Source organism: Biomphalaria glabrata, chromosome 3, assembly GCF_947242115.1.
Source record: "Biomphalaria glabrata chromosome 3, xgBioGlab47.1, whole genome shotgun sequence".
Classification (NCBI taxonomy): Eukaryota; Metazoa; Mollusca; class Gastropoda; family Planorbidae; genus Biomphalaria; species Biomphalaria glabrata.
In genome coordinates, this window is record NC_074713.1 from 7,590,758 (window position 1) to 7,607,882 (window position 17,125).

A 17,125-nucleotide genomic window follows, 5' to 3' on the forward strand; every position below is an offset into this window, starting at 1 on the left:
TACCGTAATCATTTTTAAAAGCATTTTTTAAAATTAAAAAAAAGGGGGGAACGACCTGAATTCGAACTCAGGATTCAAGCCGACATTCTAACCACTCTGCTAAAGATGTGTATATGAAAATAGAAGATTGTATTGTTATCTTTTTTTTTTTCAAACTTACTCTAAAGCGGCGACCTATAAAGGGGACTGATTCAGCTTACCACCACCTCAGTCAAGTACTATTTCTTTCCCTTGTTCGATATACCAAAACCAAATAATTTATTACCAATGGTTAATTAACTAATTGATTACATTTTTAGAATTGATTCTTGTGTTGTCAGGTAAAAGAAATAATTGTCCAATATTTCAGCCTGATCCGAGAATGGGTGACGGAGTACACACAGACAAGACAGAGTGAGTCGATAAAATCTTTGGAGAGAGAGAGAGAAATAGAGAGAGAGAACAACTAAATACCACTTCAGTCCCTACACCTACTACTTACGATGCTTGCATCAATGAGAGAGAGTGACAAGATTGACACTGGAAATAATAACCACACTATGCCTCCTACATCTCCAATCACCGCATCAATATTCTAGCCTCATAATGAAATTTTCACCTCAACTAATGCACAGCACTGAGATCGATTTCACAATGTTTTTACTTGTGAGTTCTATCCAAACCCCGCAGTGGGGAATGTGCGTGAGCAATTGTTTGAAGACTGTAGATGTCGTGGTTCCTTTCTTCCCCCCCCCCCCCGGGCCCAGTAACTGGCGACAGCGCAGAATAAATTGTGGTCGAAACTGCAGCCACGCAGCAGCAAAAAAAACACGAGGCAGTGTCGGTCTTTATTTTTCAACAACAGAGCCCAGTATGCTAGATACACGTAACACGACAAAACCAATTTATCAGATACATAAAAACCCTTTCAATTGAATCAAGAATAAAGATACGATATCAATAAGACTTACAAGATAAATAGCCGTTAGACCTGAATATCACTGTCAATAAGCTTTAATTTGGTCTTTTGTCCAACGCAATTGTTAAATAGTTCGATTAACTTGAGTAAGCCCTGAATAATTTGAAATAAAGTCCCATTGATTGGATCAATTTTGCTTGCTGCCAACTGTACAGATTTTTTTTTATTTGAAGGCACGCTTGTTTGTTTGTTTTTAATTGACAAGTAATTTTTTAATTCAAGCAGAGCGTCAAACAAAGTCCTTCAAATATTAGTTGCTCATATGGCGTGTGTCTTGAAATAGTTTTTCGTCCAAAATTAAAAATAAAAACAAAAAAAAAAAACATTCCCTCTCCCTCCCTGTCCTACACATCAAAAGGATGAAAACAGAAGTGAATATTTTAAAACTTTTACAAGTTAATGCTTCTTTTTTTTTTTTGGTAATATTTAAATAAATGTATTAGACTATAAAGTAACTAACTAACAAGGGGACTCCAGTTCTAATCCCGATTCAAGCTGAGTTATCTTTGCTGAGTGAATAAGGGCAGAACGGAAACCTTCTTCCAGATACCCCCCTTCCCTACCCCATGCCACCCCCAACTGATCCACAGAAGAGATAGGACGATATCGCGATATATATATATATATATATATATATATATATATATATATATATATATATATATATATATATATATATATATAAGATTAACAGGCTCTAAAAAGGTCTTATTATAGAGCTGACGTAATTTCCATGTCGAGTACTGTGGCCCGAGAGGCTCATGTGAGTAGTTTAAAACAGTTGAACAGATGAATGCGCGCAGATCTTCCCTGCACATGCTAACAACTGTTACACTCACGAGTGACTTTAAACACAGAACACATTTCTTGCATTAAATACTTCCTAGTTCAAGACTCGCAAAAGATAATCTCTAAAGTTAGACAACAAAGTTTTGAAAACGTTTTGTGAGAGAAATTATTCTTCCTAGTTTATTTTGGTTACCATACCACCTCATTAAGGCGTTTGTATTACCAAACCAAGCGTAATGCGAAATAGATCCCTGACAAATGACAATTTTCATACCAACTTAAATTTAACCCTATGAATAGGTGAATTTAAGTCGTAAAGATCTAATTAAACAAATATGGACACATTTTTCTTCATTGCACAAATCGATCCTCGATTCTGTAAGGTTGAAATCTGTAGACACTTCTAGACAACCCAAAACAGGGTGGGGTGTGGACTTCAAACGTCCCGCAAGACAATGTGGTGAAGATTTCTTGGCAGATGTACACACTGGAAGAGGAAGGGGAGATGAGTGCACACAAAATATTTTCAATTGGCTAATTTTTTTTTTCGAAGATGCTCGATTTCAGTGGCCGGAAGTTTTACATTGTGAGCCCAAACTGAACAGTTCTGGCATGCCTGGGCACATTATTTAACCGCAATGGGAGTCGGGTCTAGAATATTATATCACCTTTTGACTCTTACTGTCGATAGAAATGATGTGGCAGACAGTGGCAGTGTCTGCGTGATATAATCATGTAAAACCTTATGACTTCTAAAGATACAATTAGTCTACCACCGAGACAAAGTGGAACCAATGTGTACGGTAGTTTGTTGATTTTAGTTGTTGATGTTGTTTTCTATTTATGTAACATTCTATGTATTGAACTCAGATGAAATCTTCTCGGGCTTGGCGACAGACATTGCTTACACTCAACTTGGTTTGTAAAACTGCAAAATGTTGGCAGCCATTCGCTTAAAGACCGGGGGGGGGGGGATTGACTGAAGGGAAACATATTCTGTCAACAGCAATACAGTCAATCCGGTTAATCGGCCACTTCGGGACGCAATCGTACCAATAACCGGCTGGTCTGATTAACCGGATTAGACTGCATTGATTTCTGCACTTTAGAATTCGGTACGAATAAGCGACTGGTTCGATTAACCGATGGCCCCGATGGTCATTAACGGGATTCGACTTAACTATAATAACAAACAAACTCGTGTAAAAACAACAACAGGTGTTTGAAGTTTGTGCCTCTACAACCATTAGACTTGTGACTAGTCTTAGACTTGACAGTACATTGTAGTTGGTGTGAAGACTGTTTCTTGGCATTTCCCTTCGGTTTGGCAGCTCCTAATAGAACGTGGAATAATGAATCGAGAGAGAATCAAGAAAATCTAATCTACAAAGCATAGACGCGCAGCTAACAATGTTTGCTGTTATTACTGCCCTTGTGGATGTGATACTGTCTTCTGGTACAAGTGTCTCTGTCTGGATGCAGGCATTATGCCCAGAGTTTTTTTTCTTGTTTTGTTTTAAGAAATCAAATAATGAACAGTTTTCGCAGGAGTGACTTGGTTCTGTTGTTGCAACTAGACTAGATAGTATGTCTCTCAGCTGTGAGATAATTCATCATTTCAGAAGAAAAGACGCTGAATACCAATAAAACTGATTACCCGAACAAAATAGCGAGGACAAGAGTAGCGTGAAATTTCCCGATCAAATAGCTCGGACTTTTTAAAAATATGTACATTAATTATCGGATTTGAGTAATGGAAGTTCCTGGGAAGGATTTTTGTTGAGGCCTCTACCTTCTTTATCCGTACTGGTTCAGATTGCGCATTAGTTATTTATACAGGTCTTCACAGTACATGTTCGACTCTTCAGGTTAGTGCTATCTAGTGCACCAAACAGTAGACATGCCAAACTAGTGCTATCTAGTGCACCAAACAGTATACATGCCATACTAGTGCTATCTAGTGCACCAAACAGTAGACATGCCATACTAGTGCTATCTAGTGCACCAAACAGTAGACATGCCAAACTAGTGCTATCTAGTGCACCAAACAGTATACATGCCATACTAGTGCTATCTAGTGCACCAAACAGTAGACATGCCATACTAGAGACTAATTATGAGCTAATCATCTGCTACTGTAATCACACAGTCAACGCAATAACACATAGGCGACCTGTTAGCACTAGAAGTGGCTCCTGAGACAATGACTAAGAAGTCTTCTCTGTAAACTCTGACCAAGTGTAACTAAAAACGCATGTTGTCAAATTTTACCCAAAGAGAAAACGAGAGTTACTAATTCTAGATTGATGTTACTCTCCTCCTACCAAGGAGCCAACGCGAAGACGTCAGTCAAGCACAACGTACAAGCTGTATTGAACCACCCTCAGCCCAAGTCAAGTACAACGTACAAGCTGTATTGAACCACCCTCAGCCCAAGTCAAGCACAACGTACAAGCTGTATTGAACCACCCTCAGCCCAAATCAAGCACAACGTACAAGCTGTATTGAACCACCCTCAGCCCAAGTCAAGCACAACGTACAAGTTGTATTAGACCACCCTCAGCCCAAGTCAAGCACAACATACAAACTGTATTGAACCACCCTCAGCCCAAGTCAAGTACAACGTACAAGCTGTATTGAACCACCCTCAGCCCAAATCAAGCACAACGTACAAGCTGTATTGAACCACCCTCAGCCCAAGTCAAGCACAACGTACAAGTTGTATTAGACCACCCTCAGCCCAAGTCAAGCACAACGTACAAGCTGTATTGAACCACCCTCAGCCCAAGTCAAGCACAACGTACAAGCTGTATTGAACCACCCTCAGCCCAAGTCAAGCACAACGTACAAGCTGTATTAGACCACCCTCAGCCCAAGTCAAGCACAACGTACAAGCTGTATTGAACCACCCTCAGCCCAAATCAAGCACAACGTACAAGCTGTATTGAACCACCCTCAGCCCAAGTCAAGCACAACGTACAAGCTGTATTGAACCACCCTCAGCCCAAGTCAAGCACAACGTACAAGCTATATTGAACCACCCTCAGCCCAAATCAAGCACAACGTACAAGCTGTATTAGACCACCCTCAGCCCAAGTCAGGCACAACATACAAGCTGTATTGAACCACCCTCAGCCCAAGTCAAGCACAACATACAAGCTGTATTGAACCACCCTCAGCCCAAGCCAGGCACAACATACAAGCTGTATTAGACCACCCTCAGCCCAAGTCAAGCACAACATACAAGCTGTATTGAACCACCCTCAGCCCAAATCAAGCACAACGTACAAGCTGTATTGAACCACCCTCAGCCCAAATCAAGCACAACGTACAAGCTGTATTGAAACACCCTCAGCCCAAATCAAGCACAACGTACAAGTTGTATTAGACCACCCTCAGCCCAAATCAAGCACAACGTACAAACTGTATTGAACCACCCTCAGCCCAAGTCAAGCACAACGTACAAGTTGTATTGAACCACCCTCAGCCCAAGTCAAGCACAACGTACAAACTGTATTGAACCACCCTCAGCCCAAGTCAAGCACAACGTACAAGCTGTATTGAACCACCCTCAGCCCAAGTCAAGCACAACGTACAAGCTGTATTGAACCACCCTCAGCCCAAATCAAGCACAACGAACAAGCTGTATTGAACCACCCTCAGCCCAAGTCAAGCACAACGTACAAGCTGTATTAGACCACCCTCAGCCCAAGTCAAGCACAACGTACAAGCTGTATTGAACCACCCTCAGCCCAAGTCAAGCACAACGTACAAGCTGTATTGAACCACCCTCAGCTCAAGTCAAGCACAACGTACAAGCTGTATTGAACCACCCTCAGCCCAAGTCAAGCACAACGTACAAGCTGTATTGAACCACCCTCAGCCCAAGTCAAGCACAACGTACAAGCTGTATTGAACCACCCTCAGCCCAAGTCAAGCACAACATACAAGCTGTATTGAACCACCCTCAGCCCAAGTCAAGCACAACATACAAGCTGTATTGAACCACCCTCAGCCCAAGTCAAGCACAACGTACAAACTGTATTGAACCACCCTCAGCTCAAGTCAAGCACAACGTACAAGCTGTATTGAACCACCCTCAGCCCAAGTCAAGCACAACGTACAAGCTGTATTGAACCACCCTCAGCCCAAGTCAAGCACAACGTACAAGCTGTATTGAACCACCCTCAGCTCAAGTCAAGCACAACGTACAAGCTGTATTAGACCACCCTCAGCTCAAGTCAAGCACAACGTACAAGCTGTATTGAACCACCCTCAGCCCAAGTCAAGCACAACGTACAAGCTGTATTGAACCACCCTCAGCCCAAGTCAAGCACAACGTACAAGCTGTATTGAACCACCCTCAGCCCAAGTCAAGCACAACATACAAGCTGTATTGAACCACCCTCAGCCCAAGTCAAGCACAACGTACAAGCTGTATTGAACCACCCTCAGCCCAAGTCAAGCACAACATACAAGCTGTATTGAACCACCCTCAGCCCAAGTCAAGCACAACGTACAAGCTGTATTGAACCACCCTCAGCCCAAGTCAAGCACAACGTACAAGCTGTATTGAACCACCCTCAGCCCAAGTCAAGCACAACGTACAAGCTGTATTGAACCACCCTCAGCCCAAGTCAAGCACAACGTACAAGCTGTATTGAACCACCCTCAGCCCAAGTCAAGCACAACGTACAAGCTGTATTGAACCACCCTCAGCCCAAGTCAAGCACAACGTACAAGCTGTATTGAACCACCCTCAGCCCAAGTCAAGCACAACGTACAAGCTGTATTGAACCACCCTCAGCCCAAGTCAAGCACAACGTACAAGCTGTATTGAACCACCCTCAGCCCAAGTCAAGCACAACGTACAAGCTGTATTGAACCACCATCAGCCCAAGTCAAGCACAACGTACAAGCTGTATTGAACCACCCTCAGCCCAAGTCAAGCACAACGTACAAGCTGTATTGAACCACCCTCAGCCCAAGTCAAGCACAACATACAAGCTGTATTGAACCACCCTCAGCCCAAGTCAAGCACAACGTACAAGCTGTATTGAACCACCCTCAGCCCAAGTCAAGCACAACGTACAAGCTGTATTGAACCACCCTCAGCCCAAGTCAAGCACAACGTACAAGCTGTATTGAACCACCCTCAGCCCAAGTCAAGCACAACGTACAAGCTGTATTGAACCACCCTCAGCCCAAGTCAAGCACAACGTACAAGCTGTATTGAACCACCCTCAGCCCAAGTCAAGCACAACGTACAAGCTGTATTGAACCACCCTCAGCCCAAGTCAAGCACAACGTACAAGCTGTATTGAACCACCCTCAGCCCAAGTCAAGCACAACGTACAAGCTGTATTAAACCACCCTCAGCCCAAGTCAAGCACAACGTACAAGCTGTATTGAACCACCCTCAGCCCAAGTCAAGCACAACGTACAAGCTGTATTGAACCACCCTCAGCCCAAGTCAAGCACAACGTACAAGCTGTATTGAACCACCCTCAGCCCAAGTCAAGCACAACATACAAGCTGTATTGAACCACCCAAGTCAAGGACGACACGAGTGGGGAGTTCTTCACAGCGCGTCTAGAGGGACAAAAACAATGACTACCCATCAGAGGCGTAGTGAGGGTGAGGTGCAAGGGGGGCACGATGCCCCGGGCGCCACCCTCATTGGGGCGCCACACGCATAGAGGTGCAAAAAAAGTAAAAATTCAAGTAGATATTTTAGTTAGGTAATACATATCAAGGTTATTTCTATTACATTATTATTCAATGCTTGTTATTTCTAAGCCTATATTTCTATGTGCTGTTCATGGGAAATGGGGAGAGGGACGCCAATAAAGTTTCTTGACCCCGGGCGAACTTTTTGCTCACTGCGCCTCTGCTACTCATAATTCAACGTTTGGAATCAAGCAGACGATAAAGTATGGATATCAACAGTAACAACAACAAAAAAAATAGTTCACACGACATTACAAACATTATTTTAAATCCATGAAATCAAAATGGACAGAAAATATGTTAGTCTTAGAAGGGGGAAGGGAGATTGTCTTAGCCCAATACGTTTTCATGTTTAAAATGGTTCAGCTAGTAGATGTTTGTTATGGAGTTTGTACTGATTGATGTTTTCTGATGTAGCCATTAATAAGACTATTATTATTATAGCTTTTATATAGCGCTACTTTCATGCTTATAGCATGCTCAGAGCGCTTTTGGTCCAATCTTATTTGTGGACCAGTTGGGAGGGGGGTATCTAGGAGTTGGTTTTCTGTGCTGCCTTTAGGCACTCAGTAAACACAACTCTGCCCGAGTCGGGTGTCGAACCTCGAGCCCCATTCTAGGTAGCCAAGCCAAGCCACGTTCTCGACCACGCTTCCCACCACAGATGAGTTTATAAAATGAACGAATGGTTAAGGTTAGTTGAAACTTGCTGGAGATATGAGTTGGTTGTAGTGTCCAAGTCAGGTAAAGTATTTTAAATAGTTCCGAAGTCTTGTTTCTGCATATATCTACATTGAAATTGAAGGCTGTATATAATGCCAATAAAAATGAAGTGCAATTTTGTTTTAAATGTTTGTTCAAGTTTTATTCAAGTTTATTAAGAAAATAATAAATCTGCAACGTTATAGTTGGACTAGCTGTCTGGACTTAGAACCTGGTTCAGTTGGACTAGATATCTGGAATTACAACCTGGTTCAGTTGGACTAGATATCTGGAATTACAACCTGGTTCAGTTGGACTAGATATCTGGAATTACAACCTGGTTCAGTTGGACTAGATATCTGGAATTACAACCTGGTTCAGTTGGACTAGATATCTGGAATTACAACCTGGTTCAGTTGGACTAGATATCTGGAATTACAACCTGGTTCGGTTGGACTAGATATCTGGAGTTACAACCTGGTTCAGCTGGACTAGCTGCCTGGAGTTACAACAAGACAGTAGATCACACGCTATGACATAAAAGCCGAGAAAACAACATTTGAAGAGTAAGACTCCGTTATTGAGTATTTGCCCTTGGAGATGGGATTATATTGATCAAATTCTACTAACATCCATTTTACGCGTTAAAGTTAGATCGATATTTTGTTTCCATTAGAATGATATTGAAATAAGAATTTCTTTAGGTTTAATAGAAAATAGAGAATTTGTTCAATCTAAAATTAGAACTCATAGATATAGCTAGTGTAAATGTGGGGGTGCGGTGGCTGAGTGGTTAAGCGCTTAGCGTCGGAACCTGGGATCCTGGACTCGAATCTCGGTGAAGACAGGGATTTTGAAATTCAAGATTTTAAGGGCGCCCATGAGCCCACCCAATTATAATGGGTACCTGACTTTAGATGGGTAAAGTAAAGGCGGTTTGTCGTTGTGCTGGCCACATGACATCCAGCTCGTTAATTGTTGGCCATAGAAACAGATGGCCTTAACATCGTCTGCCTCATAGATTGCAAGGTCTGAAAGGGAAACTAGTGTAAATGTGATACTAACTAAACTAGATTATTATTATTGCAGCAATGATTTATTGATAGGAACAAGTGGACATTTGATAAACTGTTCTAGTAACTGGTCTATTCTTATATTTGTATTAATGCACATTTAACTAATTACAAAATAATCACTTTCTTGAACAAACAGACAAATGCAAAGAGAGATGTGTTTGTTCACGTGTATTTCGTGTAGGCTTGAATAGAGCATTTTAGAGAATAGACAACTTTTCTCCTTATAGTGTTTCAACGGGGGTATTATAAATAAACCGTTTGGCTTATTTCTTCAACACTTTATGGAAATAAGCGGTACCTCAGAATTTACATTAACTAAAAATAATTGGCCACCACAAAGGACAAACCAACGCTCTGGTCACAAAGTTAACTAGGTCAAGTAAGGGGAGAGAAGACATCAAGATAAGAAACGTCATCAGGACACAACTTATCATCGGATATCATCGCATGATGGCACCACATCATAGAGTGGTCAAATGGCCTCCCTAGTAATCATTCTTTAGATCGGGTTCTCTAGCGCCATCTTTCCCCCCAGCACGTGTCACTATCCATTACGTTGCTCGGGGTTGCTACAGTAACGTGCTGGCGTCTTCAGAGGAGGCCCAAGAACGAGAGGAGCACTGATGATCAATGTCTGCAAACTAACTCTGGCTACAACGGTAAATTTAAGGCCTCGCAAGATTTTCATAAGTGGAGGCCTTGGACGGGATTTTTGTGTGGAGGTCCCTATCCTCGTCAAGCTTCAATTGAAATGGACTTTATTATAGTAATAAATCTTAAAGAAATAGAGCACTTGTACATTTCATCCCATTTCCCTTATTGTCTTAAATGTAATATGCATATCTTGTATGAAACAAAATATTTGTATGAAATGTGAACCTCCATGTGAGAGAGGGGGGGGGGGGGGGGGGCGCATAGTCTTGTCGAAGTAAGTACCGGTATACGATCTAGTATCTAGATATAAACTAGTGAGGTTTAAGACGGGTGATAGCCATAACAATCCAACACCACGATGCCTGAGATTTATTTATTTGAATTGATTAACTAATAAGAATCGATTAACTACTATGACTCGATAACTACTATAAGGACGTAATCATCTTCTTTTTTGAAGTAACGTCTGTATTATATAAGATAAGTACTAAACTAAGAAATGAGAGATGCCGTGATTGTGATCCACTAATAAAAGAATTATGTCAAAGTAGATCACAACGTAGGTCGTATGAAAAATGGCACACACACAAATCTTAAGCCAGCATCCAAAGTCCACGCATGTCTTACCTAGACAGGACTTGCTATCCCCTGGTAGCTTGCAGAGCTAAGTCTAAAAGGAAACAAGTCACGTGATGGTTCCATTCAGCTCCTGTCACTCCAGCACGCATGCATTGACTGAACACAACACACACACATACACACAGGTCTGATGAATCTCTGTGGAAGACAAAGCACACCAATATTAGTCCATACACATGTTTCAAGATCTACAAGTGGAACAAACAAATGAGTGTTTTTGTTCAACAAACAACATCGCTAGACATGTCTATTTAAAATAACAACAAACAACATCGCTAGACATGTCTATTTAAAATGACAACAAACAACATCGCTAGACATGTCTATTTAAAATAACAACAAACAACATGGCTAGACATGTCTATTTAAAATAACAACAAACAACATGGCTACACATGTCTATTTAAAATAACAACAAACAACATCACTAGACAAGTCAATTTAAAATGACAACAAACAACATCGCTAGACATGTCTATTTAAAATGACAACAAACAACATGGCTACACATGTCTATTTAAAATAACAACAAACAACATCACTAGACAAGTCAATTTAAAATAACAACAAACAACATCACTAGACAAGTCAATTTAAAATAACAACAAACAACATCGCTAGACATGTCTATTTAAAATAACAACAAACAACATGGCTACACATGTCTATTTAAAATAACAACAAACAACATCGCTAGACATGTCTATTTAAAATAACAACAAACAACATCACTAGACAAGTCAATTTAAAATAACAACAAACAACATCGCTAGACATGTCTATTTAAAATAACAACAAACAACATCGCTAGACATGTCTATTTAAAATAACAACAAACAACATGGCTACACATGTCTATTTAAAATAACAACAAACAACATCACTAGACAAGTCAATTTAAAATGACAACAAACAACATGGCTACACATGTCTATTTAAAATGACAACAAACAACATCACTAGACAAGTCAATTTAAAATGACAACAAACAACATCACTAGACAAGTCAATTTAAAATGACAACAAACAACATGGCTACACATGTCTATTTAAAATGACAACAAACAACATGGCTACACATGTCTATTTAAAATAACAACAAACAACATCACTAGACAAGTCAATTTAAAATGACAACAAACAACATCGCTATGCATGACATTTAAAACAAACAATGACCAATGTTAAGCCCAGTGCTAAGACCAATTCTAAGAATTATGTGAAGACCGCGTTGTCAAATCAAATGAAAGTCCAAAAGTAATTGAGCCTTGTTCTATGTATACTGCCATAGTTTATGTTTCTCTATTGAAGCCAAAGTACATCTGACATTTTCATGTTCTGTTTTCAAGCTGATATTCACATAGTAGAAGTTAATCTACTCATACCGTCATTTCAATCACACCAAACAAAAAATGTAAAAAAATTCGATGCAAAAGTCATTTTAGTTGGACATTTATATGTCCCCTGGGACTGACGAATAAGCGCTTATGTGACAGCAGTAATGGGGACACGTGTCAAAGGTCAAATTTCTGATATTGTAAATTAAATACAACATATTGCTTAATAAAAAAAAAAGCCAAGTAAAAAAAAAAAAAAAAAGAAATCTTTACGACACTAATCACAAGGACTGTGGTACATTATTATCATTTCTGACTGGAAGAAATATCCCAAAAGACTAGATTCCAATACAATACTATTGAGTCAATACAAACAGAATCGATTCTCTGCTATCTCTCTAACAAAATATTACGTGTGACAGCGCCGGCCTTAGGCCTAGGCAAACTAGGCAGCCACCTAATGGTCTCCGATTGGTGGGGGGGGGGGGGGGGGCCTCGCACAGGACTTTAAGAACAAATTGTGAAACATGGATCAAATCTCAAACCTAGCTGAACCCTATGGCTCTGTCTGCTAGCCTCGCTCTCAAACATAGTTGAACCTATGGCTCTATGTCTGCTAGCCTAGCTCTCAAACATAGCTGAACCCTATGGCTCTATGTCTGCTAGCCTCGCTCTCAAACCTAGCTGAACCCTATGGCTCTATGTCTGCTAGCCTCGCTCTCAAACATAGCTGAACCTATGGCTCTACGTCTGCTAGCCTCGCTCTCAAACATAGCTGAACCTATGGCTCTATGTCTGCTAGCCTCGCTCTCAAACATTGCTGAACCTATGGCTCTATGTCTGCTAGCCTCGCTCTCAAACATAGCTGAACCTATGGCTCTATGTCTGCTAGCCTCGCTCTCAAACCTAGCTGAATTCTATGGCTCTATGTCTGCTAGCCTCGTTCTCAAACATAGCTGAACCTATGGCTCTATGTCTGCTAGCCTAGCTCTCAAACATAGCAGAACTCTATGGCTCTATGTCTGCTAGCCTCGCTCTCAAACATAGCTGAACCCTATGGCTCTATGTCTGCTAGCCTAGCTCTCAAACCTAGCTGAACCCTATGGCTCTATGTCTGCTAGCCTCGCTCTCAAACATAGATGAACCCTATGGCTCTATGTCTGCTAGCCTAGCTCTCAAACATAGCTGAACCCTATGGCTCTATGTCTGCTAGCCTAGCTCTCAAACATAGCTGAACCCTATGGCTCTATGTCTGCTAGCCTTGCTCTCAAACCTAGCTGAACCCTATGGTTCTATGTCTGCTAGCCTAGCTCTAAAACATAGCTGAACCCTATGGCTCTATGTCTGCTAGCCTAGCTCTCAAACCTAGCTGAACCCTATGGCTCTATGTCTGCTAGCCTAGCTCTCAAACATAACTGAACCCTATGGCTCTATGTCTGCTAGCCTCGCTCTCAAACATAGCTGAACCTATGGCTCTATGTCTGCTAGCCTCGCTCTCAAACATAGCTGAACCTATGGCTCTATGTCTGCTAGCCTCGCTCTCAAACATAGATGAACCTTATGGCTCTATGTCTGCTAGCCTCGCTCTCAAACATAGCTGAACCTATGGCTCTATGTCTGCTAGCCTCGCTCTCAAACATAGCTGAACCCTATGGCTCTATGTCTGCTAGCCTCGCTCTCAAACGTAGCTGAACCTATGGCTCTATATCTGCTAGCCTCGCTCTCAAACATAGCTGAACCCTATGGCTCTATGTCTGCTAGCCTCGCTCTCAAACATAGCTGAACCCTATGGCTCTATGTCTGCTAGCCTAGCTCTCAAACCTAGCTGAACCCTATGGCTCTATGTCTGCTAGCCTCGCTCTCAAACATAGCTGAACCCTATGGCTCTATGTCTGCTAGCCTCGCTCTCAAACATAGCTGAACCTATGGCTCTATGTCTGCTAGCCTCGCTCTCAAACATAGCTGAACCTATGGCTCTATGTCTGCTAGCCTCGCTCTCAAACATAGCTGAACCCTATGGCTCTATGTCTGCTAGCCTCGCTCTCAAACATAGCTGAACCTATGGCTCTATGTCTGCTAGCCTCGCTCTCAAACATAGCTGAACCTATGGCTCTATGTCTGCTAGCCTCGCTCTCAAACCTAGCTGAACCCTATGGCTCTATGTCTGCTAGCCTACCTAGAGCTAGATGAGATCTATCGAAATATAAATATAATACATGAGAGCTGTACACCCTGGCAACGATACTTCACAGCAAACATGTCAATCAATGGGCATGCTATTAGATAGGGGGAGACGACCCAACGCCTTTCACGGCATATTTCAGAAGCTGCTGGAGTTGCCTGCTGCTCAAAATAGAACAACAGTTCAATAATAAAGAATGTGTTATTGATTAATGATTTTTTTTTTACCTCAAGGTGAGACAAACTATTTCAAACACAGCTTGGTGCACAGTGCTATTTGGTGCACAGTGCTAGGAAGAACAGAACGTTACAGTTAAATTGCACGCTCTATAATGTGCAGTTGTTACTCACCCTAGGACGTCCTAGGTTGTAGTAGCAATATTTTTTTACATGTGAAATAATCAATTTCGTACAGTTTTTAATGGTACACAATGTATCGGTGCTTCTCGGGACACCCTGAAGCTTGTGGCTCTTCCATCTTTCGTTTTTTCTTAATATCCAGTCCAGAATCAGATTATTTTGACCCCTAAATATTAATTAATTATTAATTTTGTTCCCAGTAACTAAAAACGTTCATAGACATTTTGAGAAGCTTTTGATATTTGTGTTCAACATTTGTGTGTATTCTAGCAGAGTATAAGTCCATCACACAATCATTTCCAGAGACAAACAATTCATTCGCATGACAAGAACAAGTAGAAGTGTTTAAACATCCTACTGACATGTGTAAACACACACATAGTTACATCCAGTGCTTTTTTGTTTTTTTTGACGGTACCCAAGGGTACGGCGTACCGGCACGTTTTTCAATGTGGGTAAAAAAGTATTACTTTTTCTTGTATTTTAACGTTTATTATTAATTTATTAGTAGTTAAAAGTTTGTTGTTTTGTTTTACATGTTTCGGATGTTCCTTCAGAGTTGAAGATAATTACTTCCTAGTCTAATCCTCCCGCAGGACGACTGGGGATGGGAGCGGGCAGGGTTTGAACCCGGGACCATCGATAAATCTGAACGACAGTCCAGCGTGCAAACCGTACGACCAGGCAGCCATCCAGTTAGGCAATTTATCACTGAGTATCGGCATCTATTTCTTTACACAACAAAACAAAGCACTGGTTACATCTGTTTCCTTCTGTGACAAAGATGTAGCTGTCTGGATGTGTGTGTGCGTGTGTGAAAACGAAGATGAAGACTTGAAAGGTGTGGAAATACAGTTGCTTCGGGAGATGCTGAATCGTTATTTAATAGGGACTAAAAAGTTGTAGAAGAAAGAAAAAACAACAACTCAGTTGTCTGGTAACACTGGACTCACAAAGTCTATTGAGAGAAAATACATTTTCACTAAACAGGTTTAGTTTCTATCTGCATATTGAATTACCATTTTAAACAAATATTTGCACAAACCAGAGCCAGTAAGGAATTATTTATAATTCCACAAACAGTATTCAGTATTCAACAAACTGACCATCTTATACTACTACAAATAAACCAATTCGAGTAGCTTACAAACAAGAAAAACTGTTGGTTCATTATACACAAACTAGCGTTTAAAATTATATTTTTTTGTACCTAGCATGTCTTCTTTGTATCTAGCGTCGTCTCAAAGTCTTAACATGTCTACTTTGTATCTAGCGTCTTCTCAAAGTCAAAACATGTCTACTTTGTATCTAGCGTCTTCTCAAAGTCAAAACATGTCTACTTTGTATCTAGCGTCAACTCAAAGTCAAAACATGTCTACTTTGTATCTAGCGTCGTCTCAAAGTCATAACATGTCTACTTTGTATCTAGCGTCGTCTCAAAGTCATAACATGTCTACTTTGTATCTAGCGTCTTCTCAAAGTCAAAACATGTCTACTTTGTATCTAGCGTCTTCTCAAAGTCAAAACATGTCTACTTTGTATCTAGCGTCAACTCAAAGTCAAAACATGTCTACTTTGTATCTAGCGTCGTCTCAAAGTCTTAACATGTCTACTTTGTATCTAGCGTCTTCTCAAAGTCATAACAAAACATCTTACATGTCTTCTATGTATCTAGCGTCGTCTTAAAGTCATAACATGTCTTCTTTGTATCTAGCGTTGTCTCAAAGTCATAACACGTCTTCTTTGTATCTAGCGTCTTCTAAACATAATACCAATGACTCTGTGTATATAATTTAAAACAACAAAAACATTCAATAAAATCAACAGAAGCGTTATACAGGTTGGAGAAAACACATTCAAAGCTACACCATGGGCAGTACTTCTACTCATACTAACAGCAATCTAATGTTCATCCAAGGTGACCGGAAGTGTACGTATAAGTGAATCCTATGAAATGACCAACACCCAACATATCAAAACATGTTTTACATCCACAAGGCATCTACTACATGTATTTTTATTGCAAACATCTTTTTTTTTAAATGTCATTCAATACACACACAAACACAGATATTGACTTGCCTTGAATCCAAACCAGAAACTAACAAGAAAATACGAAAACTCAACAAAAACGAAATTGACCAAAATTCAATGACTCTATACTCCTCCAAGCAGAATTAGAAATACATGGGGGCTGAAGTCATCTTCTCTTGACTCTCTCTCTTTCTCTTTTTTATCTCTTCCTCTCATTCCATCTAAGTCTCTCCCTCTCTCGCTCTCTCTCTCTCTCTCCCTGGCTCAGCGGTGCCCCAAAGAAGAAATCAATGCATCGATCCAAAGAGGACGTGCTCTCCCCCTCCCCATCCGGTAGCCATGACAACGAGCTCTGTCCACCCCAACCCCCCTCATCCCAGTGATTCGTTCCACGGCTGTATTGAGCGGAGGATAACTTCCCTACATATACACAGCTAATAGCTCCGAGGGAGACGGCGGGGGGGGGGGGGAATGGTAAACGCCTGTTAGGGTGGGCAAAAAGAGAGAGAGAGAGAGCTTAAAAGATGTTCTTTAGTTGCAAGGATGACCCTCACAAGAGACAACTCACTCACGAACAGAAACGCAGAAGAAGGCCCGATGTATTAAAACAATCAGCAGCTCAAGTTCAAGGTCAAACGAGTGCTCACGCGAGAAGGCGCTACAAT

At 41.0% G+C, this 17,125-nt stretch overlaps 2 protein-coding genes across 4 annotated transcripts in view; both read right to left on the reverse strand.

Annotated features, from left to right (window-relative positions):
* Positions 1–10,675, reverse strand: part of LOC106055932 (protein stoned-B-like) — a 29,753-nt gene extending 19,078 nt beyond the window's left edge. The window contains exon 1 of one of the 2 annotated variants that reach the window (XM_013212430.2): positions 10,537–10,675. The gene's annotated coding sequence lies outside the window, so the exon portion shown is untranslated. Of the gene's footprint in view, positions 1–481; positions 703–10,536 lie in introns of those variants that run through there. The other variant, XM_056023143.1, reaches the window with a different exon arrangement.
* The window catches only part of LOC106055933 (uncharacterized), a 43,876-nt gene continuing 37,299 nt past the window's right edge, over positions 10,549–17,125 (reverse strand). For both annotated transcript variants that reach the window (XM_056023147.1, XM_056023146.1), the window contains exon 3: positions 10,549–10,686. The gene's annotated coding sequence lies outside the window, so the exon portion shown is untranslated. The remainder of the gene's footprint in view (positions 10,687–17,125) is intronic.